Raw genomic sequence first — 13,415 nt, 5'->3', positions numbered from 1 at the left:
CTAACACTGCTCCCCTCTGCGCTCACACAGCCAGCCCGACCCGGAGAAGCTGCAGCGGGAGGGATGTGTGTGCAGACAGCTGCCAGCCAGCCAGACAACAGTCTGTGTCCACTGGAACCCTCCACCAACCCCACTCGGGGGAGAACTGCGTACCCTGCTAACCCCAATATTCCATGAGTTGGTATTTGCATTTTGATACTGCATAAATTCCAAAGGTCTCTGCTTTCACTGATGGCAGATTTCCATTTCTGCTATGAGGGCACACACATTAGCAACCCATAAGCTCACAGTAAAAACCTGGCTGAGTTTCCAAAGGGAAGGAGATAAGCAGGTGCCAAGAACACCACTCCTTCCATCTCATCAGAAGCAAAACACACTGGGTTTGAATCTGTAAAATGTTATTGATGGTGGGGAGCTGTTTTCCCAAGCTCCTTTGTACTGATTCAGCTTTTTATTAAAATTAATCTGATAAAAGTGTGAAGTAGCAGATTTCCATTTAAGAAGAACTCTTTACAGTATTGGGAAAGGGAAAACTCTTTACAGTATTTACGTGATTTGGATTCCGCCTCTACAGTAGCTCACCTGGGTCCAGCTAGCGTCTCACCTGTTCATCACACAGCTCTCCCATCTGCTTTCTGGAAGCACCACGCAGGTAAGAAGAGGGACACACATACATCCCTTCACCCCACCCCACAGTGACATCAGTGTGCCCCCCACCCACCAACTCTTCCTAGCTCTGCTCAGCCACACACATTTCACCGATGCAGCCACAGCCTCTAGAAAGAATTCCCTATTTGGTAATTTCAATTATAAATGGGCTCCTCTATGGCAACACGTTTCTAATGGCGAAGCTGATGTGGGTCGTGATGAGATCTCGCCCACCATACAGACATCAAAGACAGAAAGGGCCTGGGCTATTGGCTGGAACTTCAAATGGAGCAATAAAAATAGCAAGAGGGGCTGGGAAGAGACGAACTCACGATAAAATATTTAAAGAACTAGTATAAAAACTGTCGTGAGCTCTTTCTTGGACGTTTAAGCTGGGAACCAGCACAGAGTGAGGCTGCTCACACCCAAACCCGCAGACACCACACAGAGTTCAAGTTCAAAGACTGCATTTAGATCCTGTTCCCTGGATGATCACTGTCTCATTAATTAAAATAAAATAAAAAGTAAAACAGACCCTTCACGGAAAGACTGTTTTGCTCACTTCCCTTGCTGTGGATCTCTCAGTAGTAGGTAGAGACATTCAAATGTGAATTTCAAGACTGTACCTCTGACTATTAGAGGGTGTCTCATCAATATAGGTAGTGGCTCCTGCCAAGTGCACCTGCTTTTGTGGTCTATAGGCCTGCCCTATGCGAACCGCGCTGGCACTCTTCCCTCGAGGTCATATCACTTTCGGGATGCCTGAAGACATTAAGGCCTCAAACTCTAGTGTAGCAACATTCAAAGGTCCACAACTCAGAGCCAGAGCCAGAATCTGCCGGCAGAAACTGCCCCGCGCTCAGCCTGGGAGGGATAAATATCTGCGATACACTCTGTATCTAGAGGATTGGAGCTTTCACTAAAGCACCAACTTTCCCATTAACGAACCAACTGAAACATGTGCTGTCAAGTCATGAGACAGGACCCCCACCCAGGGACTCTGTACTTTATCTAAGGACCACTGTCCTTCAACAGGGCCTCACAGAAATCCCCCAAATCTGGGACCACCACAGATGGTATCCCCAAAGCCACACTCCGCCCTGTGCTCACCACCTCCTGGCTGGACTTTGGGCTCCGATAGCCACAGCTACTGCTCCTGACAGGGCCTTGGCGAGTGGGGAAGAAACAGCTGTGGGCCCCACCTGCCCTGCACATGTGTCCTCTCAGATGAGACGCCAGGCTGCACTGTGCCTACTGGTGGACCTGCTGCTGGCTGGCACAAGTCTCTCGAACCCTTCAACTGTGCCCTCTTCCCTGCCCCTGGCCACTGCAGGAATCTGAGGGGCAGAGAAGGGGCAGACCTCAACCCTTTCTCTCAGGTCCTGGCTGTCTGCTGGGCCCTGGTTAAATAGAGTTTGATGACCCCCAGGTATCTGACATGGCTTCAGGAACTTCTGCACATGCCCAGCTTCTATCAGTCCTGATGCTGACAGCAAGAAGGGCTAGGCCATCTCTGGGTGGGACAGGCTCACTGCCTTGGTCCATCTGGGCTGCCGTAACAAAATCCCACAGACTGGGTGGCTTATACAACAGACATTAATTCCTCACAGTTCTGGAGGCTGGGAGGCCTAAGCTCAAGGTGCCAGTGGATTCAGTGCCTGGAGAGGCACTTGCTTGCAGATGGCAGCTTCCTGCTGTGTCCGCAGTCATGGAGGGCTCCACCACCTTGGAGTCTCTTTCATACCCTCATCTCACCCCAGAGGCCCCAACTCTTCATGCCAGCAACTTAGGCGTGGGGTTTCCACTTGAATGTTGTGGGGGCAGTAACATTCAGACCACAGCACTCACTGTATGCAAAAAAACAAGGAATCAGACTGAACTAGGAGAAATGGTAGTGGTTTAAATGGAAATGTAAGGTTAAGCGTAGAAAAATTATTTTGGCCAAGTTATTTGATTTGAAATACTTGTAATATGTACATATGGGAAAGAGATACATAAAATCCACATTTATACATGCAATCTATGTTCAATAAAAACAAAGACCACAATAAAACCAAATGGCACAATGACAAATACTGTGCTTTGTTCTTCCTTGGAAACAGGAATTATTACAAAATTATATGTAAACAATACCCAACCTCTGTTCAAATAGCAGACTGATACAATTGTATCTCTCTCATATGGATACATTCTAACCACCATGAGGAAAACCTCTACTGTATATTTCAAACACAAACAAAAATATAAAACTTTGTGGATGCTATTATAAAATTCAGCAGGTACATTTTATCTAAATTACAGTGGAATGAATTCTTCAAACACATTCACTCCCTGTAATCCCAGCACTTTGGGAGGCTGAGGCGGGTGGATTACAAGGTCAAGAGATCGAGACCATCCTGGTCAACAAGGTTAAACCCCGACTCTACTAAAAATACAAAAAATTAGCTGGGCACGGTGGCGCATGCCTGTAATCCCAGCTACTCAGGAGGCTGAGGCAGGAGAATTGCCTGAACCCAGGAGGCGGAGGTTGCAGTGAGCCGAGATCGCGCCATTGCACTCCAGCCTGGGTAACAAGAGCGAAACTCCATCTCAAAAAAAAAAAAAAGAAAAAGAAAATCTCATAGATCTGCAGTGTTCATTTCAAAGATAGCTTGAATTAGAGGAAAACTCCTGGTTGTCGAGAATGAAAAAGCTTTGATAATTAACTACTTCTTTAAACTCTTAGGAACATAACCTATTAGCAAGCAAACTAACATAAAGTCTCTGTTTCTAAACATTGTTTTTTTTAGAGATCCCCCCCAAACATTTTTTAGAGAAAAGATACTGCCAGTTTCTTTAATTCTATGACTCTCTGCAGGACTCACCATGCACAGCCTGTAACTAGGGCACAGCCACGGAGTTCGGACGCATCTGGCCACAAGGAAGAAAAGATGCCCAAACACCCGCAGGAAGGTCACGGCGAGAGTGCCGATAAACTCCCTGCTTCGCCGCCTTCCCTTGTTTTACAACAGCCTCTAGAAAGTCAAGACATTCTAGTTCTCTTTGTTTTCCCATGCTGAACACCAAGGCCAGGATAGTGTCAAGAACTGCCTTGGTGGTCCCCAAGGCTCTGAAGAGAAGCCCCCGTGGCATGTTCCCCGCCACACCCCTGCACTCCCAGACCTGGCACTGCGGGTTCCAGGCCTCCTGCTCAGAGGCGCTGCTCCAGACACCTGCCAGCAGCCAGGAGACGACGGTGGTGCCAAATGGCCAGGTGTGTCAGAGATAACGTCCCAGACGCTCCTTTTGTTTAAATGTTAGGAAATATAATATTTTTACTGTGGCAAATATGTACAATATTTAACTATTTGGTAAGTGTGCAATTCAGTGGCATTAAATGCATTTGTAAAGTGGTGTAACCATCACCTCCATCTATATCCAAAATGTTCTCATTACCTCAGCAAGAGCTCTGTCCCCACTTATCAATACCTCTCACCAGCCCCAGCAGCGGCTCTCCTACTTTCTCTCTGAATTTGCCTATTCTGCCCATCTCACGTACGGGGACTCTTCCAGTACTTTCCTTCTGTGACTGGCTTGTATCACGCAGCGCTAACGTCTTTAAGGTTGAGTAACATTCCATTGCAAGGATAGGCCACGTTTCTTGTACCTGTTCACTCACAGACAGACGTTTGTGTGCTTCCTACTTTTGGCCACTGTGAACAAGGCCGCTATGCACACTGGTGTGCAGATATCTGAGATCCTGCTTTCCAGTCTGGGGGTTATATCCTTAGGGATGGAATTGCTGGGCCACATGGTAATTTCATGCTTAATGTTTTAAGGAACCTCCAGAACTTCCACAGCCGCTGCTCCGTTTCACATTCCCACCAGCAAAATACAGAGTTCCAATTTCTCCACATCCTCACCAACACTTATTATAAACCTTATCAAATATACGTCTAGTCAAGGCACTGAACGGCACAGACTAGAGTTCAGCAACTGTTTTATGCATCGATAAGCCACAACTCAACTCAGAACCAATGAGCAGTAGGAGCTGTTTACTGACACTGACGATGTTCCCTTCATGCCAGGCACCCACCTTCCTCTTCTCTCATCCTCACAGGAGCCCTGCAAACGAGGCACAGCCCATTTCTCTGATGACGACAGACCCGAAGCTCAAAAGCATGAGAATGACCCTTCCACAGCCCTGGGGTGGGGTCACAGAGAAGTGCTCTGACTCTAGGGTATTGAACACGCCTCAGGTGGTGAGATTAGTTGAGATACTAGTTGATTAACTATGGGTTTAAATTAACATACAACAGTATAAGTAAAATGAGCATAGCAAATACTCGTTCTCACCACAATTCCTTAGGAAGAAGCTAAAGCAGGTGTTTAAAAATGAGTTGATATAAACAAGAAGTAAGCAATACTACAGGCAGTCCGTAAACAGGTGAAACCGTGGTCACTGAGGGAATGGCAGCTCAGGCCAGGGAAAGTGGGGATGGCTGCCCCTCCCCACCATGCATGAGGGCAGAATCAGGGCCGGCTGCTTCTGCGTCCCCCATCTCCAGCATCCCACATCTGCAGAGCAGACACTTGGCAAATTGAATTCACTGCCCTTTCTTGGCCAGCCACATACCTAGCACTGAGTCCTGAGCCAGGCAGCTTTAACTCCTCGAACTGAGAAGAGGACAGCCAGACTCAGACCCAAGGCAGAGCAGCAGCCAGCACTGGGGAGAAGGCACTATGAGATGGTGCCATTCCGTCCACAGCGGCCAGACGGTGCCATTCCATCCACAGCAGCCAGTGCTGGGAGTTTGTGAGATGCGGATTCCGACACAGCAGGAGTGGGTGGGCCCGGGTGATGCTGCCAGCCCAAACACCACTTTGAAGAGGGGGTTCTAGGCCTGCACAGGTAAACCCAGTCCCAGCTCTAGGATTAGGGCCCCCATTTAACCTATTCAGAGCTCTGCCCTTAGTATAATATGCTAAGCCCCTCTTCTGATCCCCAAATATCCCTGGGATGGTCTCCACCTCACTATAAAAAACTGATAGCTAGGGGAATATGGCCGTGTTAATCAAGATACACAACCCAGAACCTTGGTGCTGCCTTAAAGTCACTACCCTGGGTTCCACCAGCGTTCTGACCACTAAGAAGCTCGCTGCTTAACTCCTGGCATATTCCAAGATGTTTCCCATCATGGGAAGCACGTGCCTGCGTCTGGTATACCAGGTTTCCATTACGGGAAGCATGTGTCTGCATCTGGTATATGGGGTTCCCATCATGGGAAGCACATGCCTACATCTGGTATGTGGGGTTCCCATCACAGAAAACATGGGCCTGTGTCTGGTATATGGGGTTTCCATCACAGGAAGCATGGGCCTGCGTCTGGTATACGGGGTTCCCATCAGAGGAAGCACATGCCTGCGTCTGGTATACAGGGTTCCCATCACAGGAAACATGGGCCTGCATCTGGTATATGGGTTTCCCATCACAGGAAGCATGGGCCTGTGTCTGGTATATGGGGTTCCCATCACAGGAAGCACGTAACTGCATCTGGTATACGGGGTTCCCATCACAGGAAGCATGGGCCTGTGTCTGGTATATGGGGTTCCCATCACAGGAAGCACGTAACTGCATCTGGTATATGGGGTTCCCATCACAGGAAGCATGGGCCTGCATCTGGTATATGGGTTTCCCATCACAGGAAGCATGGGCCTGTGTCTGGTATATGGGGTTCCCATCACAGGAAGCACGTAACTGCATCTGGTATACGGGGTTCCCATCACAGGAAGCATGGGCCTGCATCTGGTATATGGGTTTCCCATCACAGGAAGCATGGGCCTGTGTCTGGTATATGGGGTTCCTATCACAGGAAACATGTGCCTGCATCTGGTATACGGGGTTTCCCATCACAGGAAGCATGGGCCTGCATCTGGTATACGGGGTTCCCATCACAGGAAACACGTGCCTGCGTCTGGTATACGGGGTTCCCATCACGGGAAACACGTGCCTGCATCTGGTATATGGGGTTCCCATCACAGGAAGCACGTAACTGCGTCTGGTATACGGGGTTCCTATCACAGGAAACACGTGCCTGCGTCTGGTATATGGGGTTCTCATCACAGGAAGCATGGGCCTGCATCTGGTATATGGGTTTCCCATCACAGGAAGCATGGGCCTGTGTCTGGTATATGGGGTTCCTATCACAGGAAACATGTGCCTGCATCTGGTATACGGGGTTTCCCATCACAGGAAGCATGGGCCTGCATCTGGTATACGGGGTTCCCATCACAGGAAACACGTGCCTGCGTCTGGTATACGGGGTTCCCATCACGGGAAACACGTGCCTGCATCTGGTATATGGGGTTCCCATCACGGGAAGCACGTGACTACGTATGGTGTGTGGGGTTCCCATCACGGGAAGCAGGGGCCTGCATCTGGTATGTGGGGTTCCCATCACAGGAAGCACGTGCCTGCATCTGGTATATGGGGTTCCCATCACGGGAAGCACGTGCCTGCAACTGGTATATGGGGTTCCCATCACGGGAAGCACGTGCCTGCATCTGGTATATGGGGTTCCCATCACGGGAAGCACGTGCCTGCATCTGGTATATGGGGTTCTCATCACGGGAAGCACGTGCCTGCATCTGGTATATGGGGTTCCCATCACAGGAAGCACGTGCCTGCATCTGGTATATGGGGTTCCCATCACAGGAAGCACGTGCCTGCATCTGGTATATGGGGTTCCCATCACAGGAAACACGTGCCTGCATCTGGTATATGGGGTTCCCATCACAGGAAGCACGTGCCTGCATCTGGTATATGGGGTTCCCATCACAGGAAACACGTGCCTGCATCTGGTATATGGGGTTCCCATCACAGGAAGCACGTGCCTGCATCTGGTATATGGGGTTCCCATCACAGGAAACACGTGCCTGCATCTGGTATATGGGGTTCCCATCACAGGAAGCACGTGCCTGCATCTGGTATATGGGGTTCCCATCACAGGAAACACGTGCCTGCATCTGGTATATGGGGTTCCCATCACAGGAAGCACGTGCCTGCATCTGGTATATGGGGTTCCCATCACAGGAAACACGTGTCTGCGTCTGGTATATGGGGTTCCCATCACAGGAAACACGTGCCTGCATCTGGTATATGGGCTTCCTATCACAGGAAACACGGGCCTGCATCTGGCATACCAGTTTCGTTTATTTTCCTGCCCTTATTCTGTACCTAAATCCATCATTTATTTCTTATGAATCTTTATTTTCATCAATATGTACACTTCTATCAACTTCCTAAAATTCTTTCTTGACACATACCTGTTACAGATCAATACAATTACTAAACTAGCTGAAATAACCAGCAAGGTCATGATGCACGACAGAGCTTTAGATCTGTCAGCCAATACTTTATCCATTCTCACTCAACAATTCCAGTGTTTTCCCCAAGACACATGGTTCCTATCTTATTTGTCATCCTCCAAAACTGTTTCCTCAAGGACATCTGCAGGCCCTCAACGCGCTCCCACCACCGGGTGTGGCTCTGCAGGGATTCAGTCCTCCCACAGCAGCACCTCAGTGAGGACAGGGACCCCCATCTCCTCCACACCCCCAACACCTGGCAGAGGGCTGTGGAGACAAGAGGCACTGGGGAGAGCCCCCAGCCCCTGAAACCAGCATGAGCCTCCTCACGCTCCTGGGACCAGGCACGGGGAGACCAGCACAGAACCTCTTCCACATCTTCCAACATTTCACCCATTCTCACATGTCAATTCCAGCGTTTTCCCCAAGGTATGTGATTTCCTACAAAACCACATATTTCTAACAACTATATTTTAGCCTCTATGAAATACCCAATAATATTCTCCAAGGTATCATCTCTGTGGTACATGCTATGAACACTCCCTTTCCTGAGATGGCCCTAACGTGGCAATTCTTGGTGTCCTGGCAATCATGTTCTCCTGAGGAGACAGGGCACAGGACTCGTCAGGAAGAGGGTAGTGCCCTGCAGTAAGAACCTGGGCTGCTCCGGGAGCCCAAGCTGGGGCTCCGGGAGCCCAACCTTGCCTGCCCCTACCTCCAATCCGGCCTTAAGACCCTCCAGCCCTGACCCCAGGATTCTGCCCAGCACTAGGAAACAGCCCCGGTGGGTGCCTCAAGCCTCTGCTGCTCTGCCTTTCCATTCTGTTGCTGGCGCCATTTGGTGTCACCCAATTCATGGGATTTTTCTCAAAAGCTGGTAGACAGGAGATGCTTTCTAAAACCCAGAAGTTAGATTTGGTTAAAAAAAAAATTACATATATAGATTTCAATGGACCAAGCAACTCTATATCCCAGAATCCCATGAAGAAGCCAAATTGACAAGACTTAGAGAAATAAACTGGCAGAACGGAATTGCTTGTCTAAAGTCACCTCTGGTTAAACTGGAGAATACACGTAAACCCAGCACGTCTTTCTTAGTCATCCTACAGAATTTAACTCAAGATTTAGTTAGGAATTCTACCAATTCTAAACAGCTTGGAACTACAAAATGCTTAACTACCATTATGGTAAAGTATTTTCTACTTGGTAAGACTCACCTTTAGAAAAGCACGAGGACACAGGAAATAGAAATGTGCCAGGCACACACACACACAGAAGGAGCCCACGCTAATGCCCATAGGGAACCACGTGTCTGCGCAGCCCATGTGCAGGGCCTGGCCTGTGCTGTGCGTGGAAGGTGTGATCCTGCATGTGGTCTCGAGGGGTGGGACTATCATGGGCATCATGTGAACAGCGGCAGCGCTCTATGTGAAAGCAATAAAAACTAAACCGTGAGAAGAAACCTCATCCCACAGCTTAAAGCAATACAGATTCCAGAAACTTCTGAGCAGCAATAACAAACATCTCGTGCAGCTACACGGGAATATTCCAGCCCAAAAGGAAAGCACACAGAGAACCCTGGTGGAGCCGGATGATGGCAGGGCCTCCTGGCTTCACCTGGAAATGACGCAGCTGCTCCTGGGAGGCAAAGCCCGGCAAAGCCGCTTCCTTGAAGTAACTGCCAGGTTATTTGATTTTACTGAATTTCATTTTATTATTTCTCTCCAGTAAGTCATTAACAACATCCACAAACCTCCTTCATGATGGAAAATATTACCTGTGTCTTTTTTTTCAACCAAGTAAGCAATCTGACCTGAGCTGTCTAATGGGGTTTTCCAAATTAACTAAATCTGGCCGGGCCCGGTGGCTCACGGCTGTAATCACAGCACTTTGGGAGGCCGAGGAGGGTGGATCACCTGAGGTCAGGAGCTCGAGACCAACCTGGCCAACATGGTGAAACCCCATCTCTACCAAAAATACAAAAAATTATCTGGGTGTGTGGCGGACACCCGAAATCTCAACTGCTTAGGAGGCTGAGGCAGGAGAATCACTTGAACCCGGGAGGTAGAGGTTATAGTGAGCCGAGGTCACCACACCATTGTACTCCAACCTGGGCAACAAGAATAAAACTCCATCTCAAAAACAAAAAAAATTAACTAAATCTGTTCTCTATACCAGAGATGTCAGCACCCACTTACCAGGACAACTCCGCCTTCAGCTTCTAAGCATAAAACCAGTTTTCTCACCTGACAAAAGTTTTAGGTGAAGATCATCAACTTCCTTTCTCCCTTTCCAGCTCGACAATGTCCCTCTTCCTCCTCCCCTGCCAACTCCGGTACACACCACCTTCCCCACACCTTCCAGGGCTTGCCACATGTTACCGGGTATGTGACCGCTATCTCTATGGCAGCTTCCAGGCGGGCTGGAGGGGGCAAGGCAATCAGAACCACCTGCAAGAGGGCTTTATTCGGCAACAGGGCCGGTCCTACCCCGCAGCATCTGTCCACCTACAGGCTGAGAACTGCTCCTCGGCTGCACCAGAGGGTCCTAAGAATTAGGGAGCCCTGCCCAAGAGAGAACTAACTTTGTGAGAGAAAGAAATGGGAGACTCCTCAAAAACATAAACGTCACAGAACAGAGGGCATCACCTCCCTGCAAAGGGCCTAGTGTCCCACCCAGAGTCCAGTGGCTCCGTACAGGTTCTATCTGGGACGCAAACTCTACAAACCTGTGGTGGAATGAGAACAAAAGCTTTCGGCTTATTTGCTAGCTGCTGAAGTTTAACAGCTAAAATGTATTGAAAGCAGATCCATATTTATTTTGGGAGACTGAAAGGTTTCTCCGTCTCACAAGTAACTAATACAATCAAAACCCTGGCAAACACAGCGGTGCGCGAAGAAATACAGCGCAAGGCTGGACAATAAAAAGTTGCACCGAATCCATTCATCATTTCGGCCCACTCACCAGAGGCTCTGCAAGCCTGCTTCCCGCAGCTCGGCTCATAAATCCCCATCTCAGGCCCACTCTCGGGACTCTCCTCCCCCAGCGTCGGAACGAGGACGTCCTACTTACTGGGGCACCCCTGTCCCCAACTCAGCAGGACCCTCTGTGGACAGGGACTGAAAACCCAATCTCCTTCACCGCTTCCCCAGAAGCCTGGCACTGGGGGCCACGGCCTGCTCTGATGCCAGAGGAGGACCGTGCACCAGGCGGCCCGCACCAAACTGGGAAACGTCTGTGTGCCATGAGTCAAGACAACTGCCAGGTCTCCAGGCCACTCCTGCCCCAGAGGCCTCGCCCTCCATCTACATGATCCAGAGAAAAGCTTCAAATCCATCTGGAAGCCAAACCTAAGGACATGGGGTAAGTGCAGAGGCTGTAGCACCATGCAGACCACCCTGGAGGGGCTGGCTCCAAGGTCACCTGCCTGAGGGCTCACAGAGACCATTCAACCCTAGATCTGCCTTGTCTCACCCGGTCCTCACAGGAGCTGGTCCTCACAGGAGCACTTTCACCTAGCTCTCTACTGTAGCCCGGCAAAGTGTCACAGCATTGGAACCCCCACTTTAGAGACAGGGAAACTGAGGTCTAGGGATCTTGAGTAGCTTGTCATGGACACACAGCCACTATGTGGCAGAGTGAAGACCAGAATCCTGTGTGGCATCTGTATGGGTTCAGGGCCCACAGCCTTGACTCTACTGCACTGATCTAAAGGAGACCCAGAGAAGATGCCCTGAAGATGACAGCCTGCAAATCCGAGGACCAAGAAAAGTTTCACAAGAGGAGCAGTTTGGAACGAAGGTTAAGAGTTCAAAGGGGGGACCGGGTGTGGTGGCTCACACCTGTAATCCCAGCACTTTGGGAGGCCGAGGCGGGTGGATCACAAGGTCAAGAGATCGAGACCATCCTGGTCAACATGGTGAAACCCCGTCTCTACTAAAAATACAAAAAATTAGCTGGGCATGGTGGCCTTTGCCTGTAATCCCAGCTACTCAGGAGGCTGAGGCAGGAGAATTGCCTGAACCCAGGAGGCGGAGGTTGCGGTGAGCCGAGATCACGCCATTGCACTCCAGCCTGGGTAACAAGAGCAAAACTCCGTCTCAAAAAAAAAAAAGAGTTCAAAGGGGGTAGATTAAGAAGGTATTTGTACACTGAAGAAACAGAGTATGCAAAGGCAGGGAAAGGGAAAATGTGGAGTATGGAGTTGTACAAATGGCAAGTCCACTCTTCTGAATAGAGTGCATTACAGGAAGGTGAGGTGGGAGGATGGGGAGGGCAGCTGGGGCTTTGAAAGCAGTCTGAAGGTTCAGGGCTTGGATGTCTACAGCAGCAGCGAGGCAGCCACCAGCACTGGGCATGAGCATAAATGCCCTCTGGATGCCCGGAGAACCACCTGCAGCCAGGGAGATGATCGGACGGCTATTTCACTAGCCCTAAGTGTATGGGCGCAAGGGGAGGTGCGGGATGCTTGGAAACCCACAGAAACAGAAACTCTTTCGCGGTAGCGTGGTGGGAAAGACACAAGAGAAGAAGGGGCTCAAGATGGCACTGAGCGAATCCTGCCCAAGAGGATGGGATGCCCCTGACGCAATGAGGGTAGGCAGGGAGACCTGGTGTGGGTCTGGGGACCAGCTGGGCTTTAAACAAGTTCTAAAGAGACCGATGAACTGCCCCAACCATGGCAGTACCGACACTGAGGGAGAGAATTCCGCTTTGCCGTGGGGCCAGCCCATGTGTCCTGTGATGTTCGCTGGCATCCCTGGCCTCCACCCACTGGATGCCAGCAACACCCACTCAGTTTTAGCAACCACAAATGTCTCTCATGGCAAAGCTGGGGGACAAAATGGCCCCCTATTGAGAACCACTGGCTTAGTGAGGAAGTACTGCCAAAAAAAAAAAAAAAAAGCCACTGCAAACAAGAGATCAGTCTGCAGGTCTCAGCTTGCAGCCATCTGAGCAATTCACGAAGCCGGCTGGTGAGCTCAGCACCCGACCGGAGGGATCAGACTACCCTAGGGACAGGCACTGTCCCCTCAGGCTTCACACTGCTCCTATGAATAACAAACACTCTCTCAAACAGAATGCCCAGTGTAATCAAAGAGCCAGGTAAACACGGAAGTAAGATACTGTGAGCAAGAAAAAGCCAAAATAACTTCATTAGCTTGTTCTTGAACTTTTTTTTCTTGGAAACTTTACAAAAGCTGACTGCCATCTTGGAAAAATATGCCACCAGCGTCCATGCTGACCAGATGATCAGTGTCCAATAGACAAGCAAAGCCTGAGACACTGGATGTATCCAATGCAGACAAAAAGGAACTCGATCATTTTTAAAGAAGTAAGAGACCCCGCTGGCTTGCTCACACCAGAGTAAGACAAAGATCCACCCACGTAACTGAGCTCCATGGTAATTTTACAACCCC

General features: G+C 49.7%; 1 protein-coding gene across 12 annotated transcripts in view; it reads right to left on the bottom strand.

Annotated features, from left to right (window-relative positions):
- The window catches only part of MGMT (O-6-methylguanine-DNA methyltransferase), a 303,204-nt gene that overhangs the window by 250,273 nt on the left and 39,516 nt on the right, over nt 1-13,415 (bottom strand). The gene's annotated exons all lie outside the window — the stretch shown is intronic.

The sequence above is a fragment of the Callithrix jacchus genome, chromosome 12 (genome assembly GCF_049354715.1).
Source record: "Callithrix jacchus isolate 240 chromosome 12, calJac240_pri, whole genome shotgun sequence".
NCBI lineage: Eukaryota > Metazoa > Chordata > Mammalia > Primates > Cebidae > Callithrix > Callithrix jacchus.
The sequence above is the reverse complement of the archived record's forward strand: the minus strand, read 5'-3'. Positions and strand labels throughout refer to the sequence as shown.